The sequence below is a fragment of the Arachis hypogaea genome, chromosome 6, assembly GCF_003086295.3.
Source record: "Arachis hypogaea cultivar Tifrunner chromosome 6, arahy.Tifrunner.gnm2.J5K5, whole genome shotgun sequence".
NCBI lineage: Eukaryota > Viridiplantae > Streptophyta > Magnoliopsida > Fabales > Fabaceae > Arachis > Arachis hypogaea.
The window spans coordinates 77,468,675-77,475,216 of NC_092041.1; the positions used below are offsets into that span (position 1 = coordinate 77,468,675).

At 38.2% G+C, this 6,542-nt stretch overlaps 1 long non-coding RNA gene across 3 annotated transcripts; it reads right to left on the reverse strand.

Annotated features, from left to right (window-relative positions):
• Nucleotides 1-1,629: 1,629 nt before the first annotated feature.
• On the reverse strand, nt 1,630-6,048 carry LOC112696737 (uncharacterized). 3 transcript variants are annotated; one of them, XR_003150862.3, is made up of 4 exons: nt 5,244-6,048; nt 5,089-5,170; nt 4,862-5,008; nt 1,630-1,922 (listed from the first exon to the last, which is right to left on the reverse strand). It is a non-coding gene; the product is annotated as an uncharacterized lncRNA (long non-coding RNA). The 3 variants fall into 3 exon arrangements; XR_003150861.3 differs by having other exon boundaries at nt 1,630-2,025; XR_003150863.3 differs by having other exon boundaries at nt 1,630-2,471.
• Nucleotides 6,049-6,542: the final 494 nt, after the last annotated feature.

Here is a 6,542-nt window from a genome sequence, read left to right on the forward strand (position 1 = left end):
ATATTTGCTATCTTAAGTATCGAAGTCCGTTGCTGGTAACACTCCCATTCCCACCCAAAGAATTTGGACGACCTCATCATACCGAAGGAGATGTCAGCATCATCACAAAAGAAGTTTGGACCTCATGTTCAGGCCCAAATCACCAGATTCAAGTAACCATAAGAATAATGGCGTTGTTGTCGGAAACCTAGAGATTAACACCCAACAATGGCGAATAATTACCCAGAAGATGGATACACGACATCCAAATCAGAACACCGAGAAAAAAAGAATAGATCAACGATGATGGGGCACTCATTATCCCTCCGAAAAGAAATAGAGGGACCGAAAAAGGAAGAGATGGGAACGACTAAGGAGGATGAAGACTGGGATCAAAAGTCGATAGACTTTGAGGTTAAGGAAATAGAGACGCGATAGAACTAATGGGTTTGGTCCATGGACATCAAGGCTGGCTAGAGCAGCTCGAGGTTGAGCTAGAGCTACAACGTGAATTCGAGAGGTAAGACGGCGTAGGGAGTTGGAAGATAAATTGGCAAAATTGGAATCTGACCTCAAGGGTAAAAGATCTTGGGCTAAGGGAGAAATCACACCCTTGGGGAGTTGACGAGAGTTAAATACCGGTTTAAAACAGAGAATGATAAGAAGGGGTGAAAGGCAAGAATTAAAGGAAGCAACTAAATAATAAAAATGTAAACAAGCTTATAATTGACAATAAATTAAGAACAAGAAAGTAAATGACGTGAATCTTAAATTACAAGAATTAAAAGGAATTGGGGGGTTAAGATGAAGAAATTGTTGAGGATTAGAGATATAGGTCTCTCTGGATCAATGTGTGCTACTTCACCTTTTTTCATGCAATTTTGATCTCAGGCAAATCTTAAGGAACCAAACCTTAATATCATGGTGATTTGATTTCTTTTAATCAATTGCCAATTTCTTGATCAATTTCTCAAAAAAAGAGGTGAAGTACTTCTCTGATTCTTACTACACAATTCTTATGATCCAAATGTAGGTGATTATATGTCACATATCAATTCCACACCCAAAATCACAAGAATCATGAGAAAGAGACTTTTAGCTCAATTCTATGATTCTTTCCTTTTGGAGAATCACAAAATTCAAGTGAGAACTGAATTATTCTTCAATAGATTCAATTCTTTAGATTGAAGAATGAAGCTATTTCTTAGAACAAGAATTACAAGACTTAGAGGAGAAGAAACACAATAATCAATTCATTGAAAACTCATAGAGCTCATCTCCCCAACAAAGAGGATTAGCCACTCATCGCTTATAAAATAAAAGAAAAATGAAATGAAAAGTGAGAAGAAGAGATACGGAAGAGAAGTGGAGTCCCCAAAGGGGAGTGTACAAATGCGGCTTTCTTAATGTAACACCCTAATTACCATAAGCTTTACCTCTAGCCGTAAAGCAAAGGTTAATCAGAGGTTACGACAATTCTAGGGCTTATATATATATATATATATATATATATATATATATATATATATATATATATATATATAGAAGGAAGTAATATATTCTAGAAGCCTGATGGAGAATTGAACTCAAAAACAGAATTACGAAAGCGCAGAAACATTCACACGAAGCTAAAGCACAAGACACAATATATAGATGCAAGAGAATAAAACATATATAGATATAATATTATAATAGGTCATAGGGAACTAGCCGCAGCTTGCGGAGTTTAAGTAGACTAGTTACAAATAGATAAATACAGAGTTTTGGAATTAAAACAACTTATACAACCTATCTCTCAAGTAAGCCTCTAAGGCCATAAAAATAAAATACAAAGAGATTTGAGAGTAACTATAATAAGGTAAATTAGAAATAAACCAAGGAGGAACCAAACTCCGCTCTGTCACCATATCTGCAATCTCACCAAATTAGATTACGAACTGCATCTGGAAAACAACAACAAAGTATGGAATGAGAACCAGAGGTTCTTAGTATGGTAACAGTGCCCAATGATGTAAGATGTAAGGCTCTGGGATGCCGACTTCAATCCTAGAAATAAATGAATAAAGAACTTAAACCATAAACCGGGTTATCTAAACTTAGGAGAATTCTAAGTAAACTAGTCACACCGTTGTATCCCACAGCCTTCGCCAACCTACCCTCCGTGCAATCCCATCACCACCGCCTACCTAACCTCCTCAGCACCAGACAATCACAATTAATACAAGCAAGTAAAACACAGATAATATTCATATTGTAACACCATAACCACCAAAGCTCACGCTTCCAGCTGCGCTACTCTGATAGCTCAGACATTATGACGACATTTATACTATTTAATACTAAAATATGAGTCTGTTTAAAACTTTAAACCGCAATACTGCTCCCAAAAATACTTTTGCTATACAACGTACATCCATAAATAATAATCTAAAGCAATACAGAGCATTTCAACAACAACTAAATAAACTATTCGTGACTTCTGAGTCCATATCCTGAAAGGGAAAAAATATAGGGGGTGAGAACATCATCTTCGAAAGGGTTCTCAGTAGAGGGTTTTTGGGAATTACTATAATAGAATACGTGAAGATAAACCGTACCAGTGATTAATAACCGTCTTATGCCTCTTTTCAAAAACAACGGTTTACAATAAAAGAGAAATCTGAAATATTTTCTGAAAGAGGAACCGTTCAATTCTCAAAAACTCGAAAGCCTTTCAAAAAGGTTTATCTATGCTGAACCAAAATAGCCTTTCATATTTTTTTCCAAACCAGAAACACAAAACCGAAACCAACCATCGGTCCATCTCATTTCAATCACGGCCTTAGGCCCAAACAATCCAACAGCAACCAATCCACCACAATTCAACAGAGTTTCATTCACAAACACAAGTAGGAAGGCTCAAGCACAAACAAACAATTACAGCAAGTAGAACAATTAGCAGTTAATCACAAGTAATCACAAAGGCAAACCAGGTACAATATGCACACCCAAACAATGTCACATAGATGCATATGACGCATGCCTGTCCTAGTGGCTGATGATATCATCTGTTGGTTATAGAACCAACCCGACAAGTCCTGGTAGCTAACCATTGGACTGTCCCTCTATCGTGCATCCCCAACTCGAGTTATACTCAACATAAACTTGATCATAATCATGATCCATATCCAACACCCTCACTGGTGTATATTCACGGGGGCGAGCTCATCCGGGACTTTCATAGTGCCCGGCCACCCTTATGACATAGGGTCAGCAGAGTCTCGAGTCTCCACCTGGAGCACATGGTGGCTAGCCACTCTTTCTTCCAGGGAAACTCGTATCTCTGAAAGTGGAAGTGCAAAATCACAATTATCAATATCTCAGCATATATGCATTCATTCTCAGCCATGGATCAACATCCATCTCAACCATCCGGCTTAAATTCATAATTCATAGTCAGCCATACGGCTCATAACTCATTCGGCAATCATCCATAATTCAATAGCATACACAGCCATTCCGGCTCATAACAAAATAACACTTCCACCATTCAACATCATCAAATTTATAAAATTGGCATTTAAGCCATAAATCACTTTTTCTCAATTCATTTCACTTTGAAATCAAGTTTCAACTATTTTCATCCTTGGCTTTAAAGTTTCCATTCTCAAATCATCTCAGGCTCATAAGCCCCTTTTTATCAAGGTAGGTTCCCTTTTTAAAACAAAGCCACCCTTGGCATCCTCTTTCCGAAACTTCCAAAACCATGGAAAGTTAAATATTTATTTTAAAATATCCAAAATCACCCATCCAACAACGGAATTTTATAACAAAGGTTTCTCGGCAGAGTCCCAAGTCCTTAGGGAAGGTCAACCTATATCAACTCCTTAAAATTCATTGAAACTCTTAAAATCCTAGATTCTCGGTTCAAGTAAATAAAACTGAATCATACAAAATCACAAGTTCCAACCCGGTCCAAAATCAATTCACTTGAAACGGAACCAGTTCATTTGAATCAAACCCCTTTCAGATTTCTTCTTGAAACCCATTTTTCTAACCTCTTCCAAAATGCCTCAAACTTAATTATTCAGTCAAAAGTCTAGTTTCCTTTAAAATCACTGAAAGCTCCTTTTTATATTGAAATCAATATTAGAGCATCATTCTTTTCTTCAGTGATTCAAATGGTAAAAATAGTTCATTTCTAAGTAAGTCGAACTCAAGGCATAAGGTTCACTTAAATAATTTAAGCTCAAAAACATAAATATTCTCTTTATAATTCAAATAGTACAATTTCTCAATCCAAACCTTTTTAAACAACTTTTCAAACAAAGTTTAGGATTTTTATAGAAATTTCGACAGCACCTCCCCTAAAACTTGGACTTTGCCACCTGGTTCGGGTCCCAACTAAACCGTTCCTCAAGCCCTTTCAACAGTCCAAAATCCAAAATCAATTCAAAATCAGGCTAAATCCAACAGTCACCTCATTTGCATATCTCAAGGAAACCATTTCAAAACCAATTCATTATCAACCAATTAAACTCCTTTCCAAAGCTTTAAAGAAATGGTTCAGCAACAATTCATTTATCAAAACCAAGTCAATTAAAGCAAACCATGCTGAATTTCAAAGAGTATTCTATTTTTCACATTATCAAAAAAGTCAACTCAACTCAAATCAATCCCCAACGGATTAAACTCAAATTTCAAATCTTTAAAGAATCAACTTCAAAAATATTCCATTTCACAAAGCCGCACAACAATTCAGCCAAACAAACATTCATAATCGTTAGAGATAATCAAATAATACATAAGGCTGCTACAATCACCAAATTCACATTTTCTCACATCAGTATCCATATGTAATAATTCCAATATATAAAATATAGTTTTCGAAAAGTGCCCCTACCTCAAAACTGCAAATCCATATCCCAAACTCGTTAACTGACTCCTTTTCACTCAGCCCGAAATCACCGGCAGTCAAAACCTCGACTCTGCTTGCTCTCTCAAAAGCAGAAACAGCTACAAGCGGAATAAACAAACCGGATTCTAATTCCTAAAACCATTAACATCATAAATACCTTATTGCACAGAACAGAACACTAACGCAGAGCTTTCGAAAACAAATATACTCACCGAATTAACAAAATGAAGCAGCTGCGGTTTCGAACTGGCCTGGCAACAGCTCCGGCGGCGGCCAGAAGCTCCGGTGGATCAACTATAAAAGCCGCACAGCATCAAGACCTTCTCGAAACCCAAAATGACCGAAACCACAAATTTAAAACCCTTACCGGCAGAGCGTTCTCCGACGGCAGAGGCTCGGCCCGAGGCTTCGGCGGTGGTCCCAGAAGTCACTGAACCTTCCTTGGCAGCCCAAATCACGGTGACTCAGCCTGCTCCTCTTCTTGTAGCGATTCCCGTAACAACATAACAAGCGCAAAGGGACAGGGAGTGGCAAAGCTCAGCCACAATGAAGCAGGGCGGTACAATGGCGGCCAAGCACAGCCCCCCCCAAACGGCAGTGACGCGGCCACAGTCCCTCTTCTCCGTGCTCGTCGGTGACACGTGAAGCACAAAGGCAGCATCTTCCCTTTCTCAGCGGACCAGAACAACGGAGACAGAAGGACTCATCTTACTCCTCCAGCCCGCATCTTCCCCCTCTTTTCGGTGATAGCGACGCAGCTCGAGGCCCCATGGACGGCGGCGACGAGACTCGAGTTCTGCCCCTCTTCGACGCCTTTTCTCTGTGACGGTGGTAGCAGTGGGATGGATCGACGGCGAGGCGTGATGGCGCAGCAGTGAGGCAGGTTTGGCGGCTTGGTGGGGACAATGCAGCTGGCGGTGGTGAGGATGAGCGACGGTGACGAGGGCTGGACGCAATCTGAGCACGGCGGCAAGGTGACCAGCGATAGTAGCGCGGCTCATCCCCTCCCCTGATCGTAACTCTGCTACATCTTTCCCTTTCTGCTTCTGATTCTTTCCTTTCATGGAAAAAGGAAAGGAAATAGTGTGTGCTGTTGTTTCTCGTTGAAAAGGATGAAAGGGGTAAGGGTCTGCTGCTGCTGCTGAGTGTGGGTGAAGGGAACTGGGTCGGGTACGGGTCACTGGGTTAGGGTTTCATCATTTTGAAAATTAGGGTTATGGGTAATTTGGTAATTTCAATTAAAATTAGAAATAATATAATAATTGAAACCCAAATTAAATCTAACACTAATTGTATATAGAAAATACTATTTGCTCCTCAATTTTACAAATTGTTTTCAATAAAATGTCCAAATCAAGTAATTAGAAGTAATATACTTAATTTATCTATTTTCCAAAATAATAGTATTAATATCCTAAAATATAAATTATTTAGTCCAAATAATGTAAAATTCATATTATTTCATAACTGCCAACTTTATAATATAAATATAGAAAATAATCCAATAATTATAAAATTGGATAATAATCATAACTTATCTCAAATTCAATAAATAAAAACTTGCCTTAATTATCTTTAATAAAATAATTTCCGAAATTAAGGCTATAAATAACTATATGATTTGAGACTTGATCATAATAAGACTTTCTAAAAGTTCTGGGTCTTA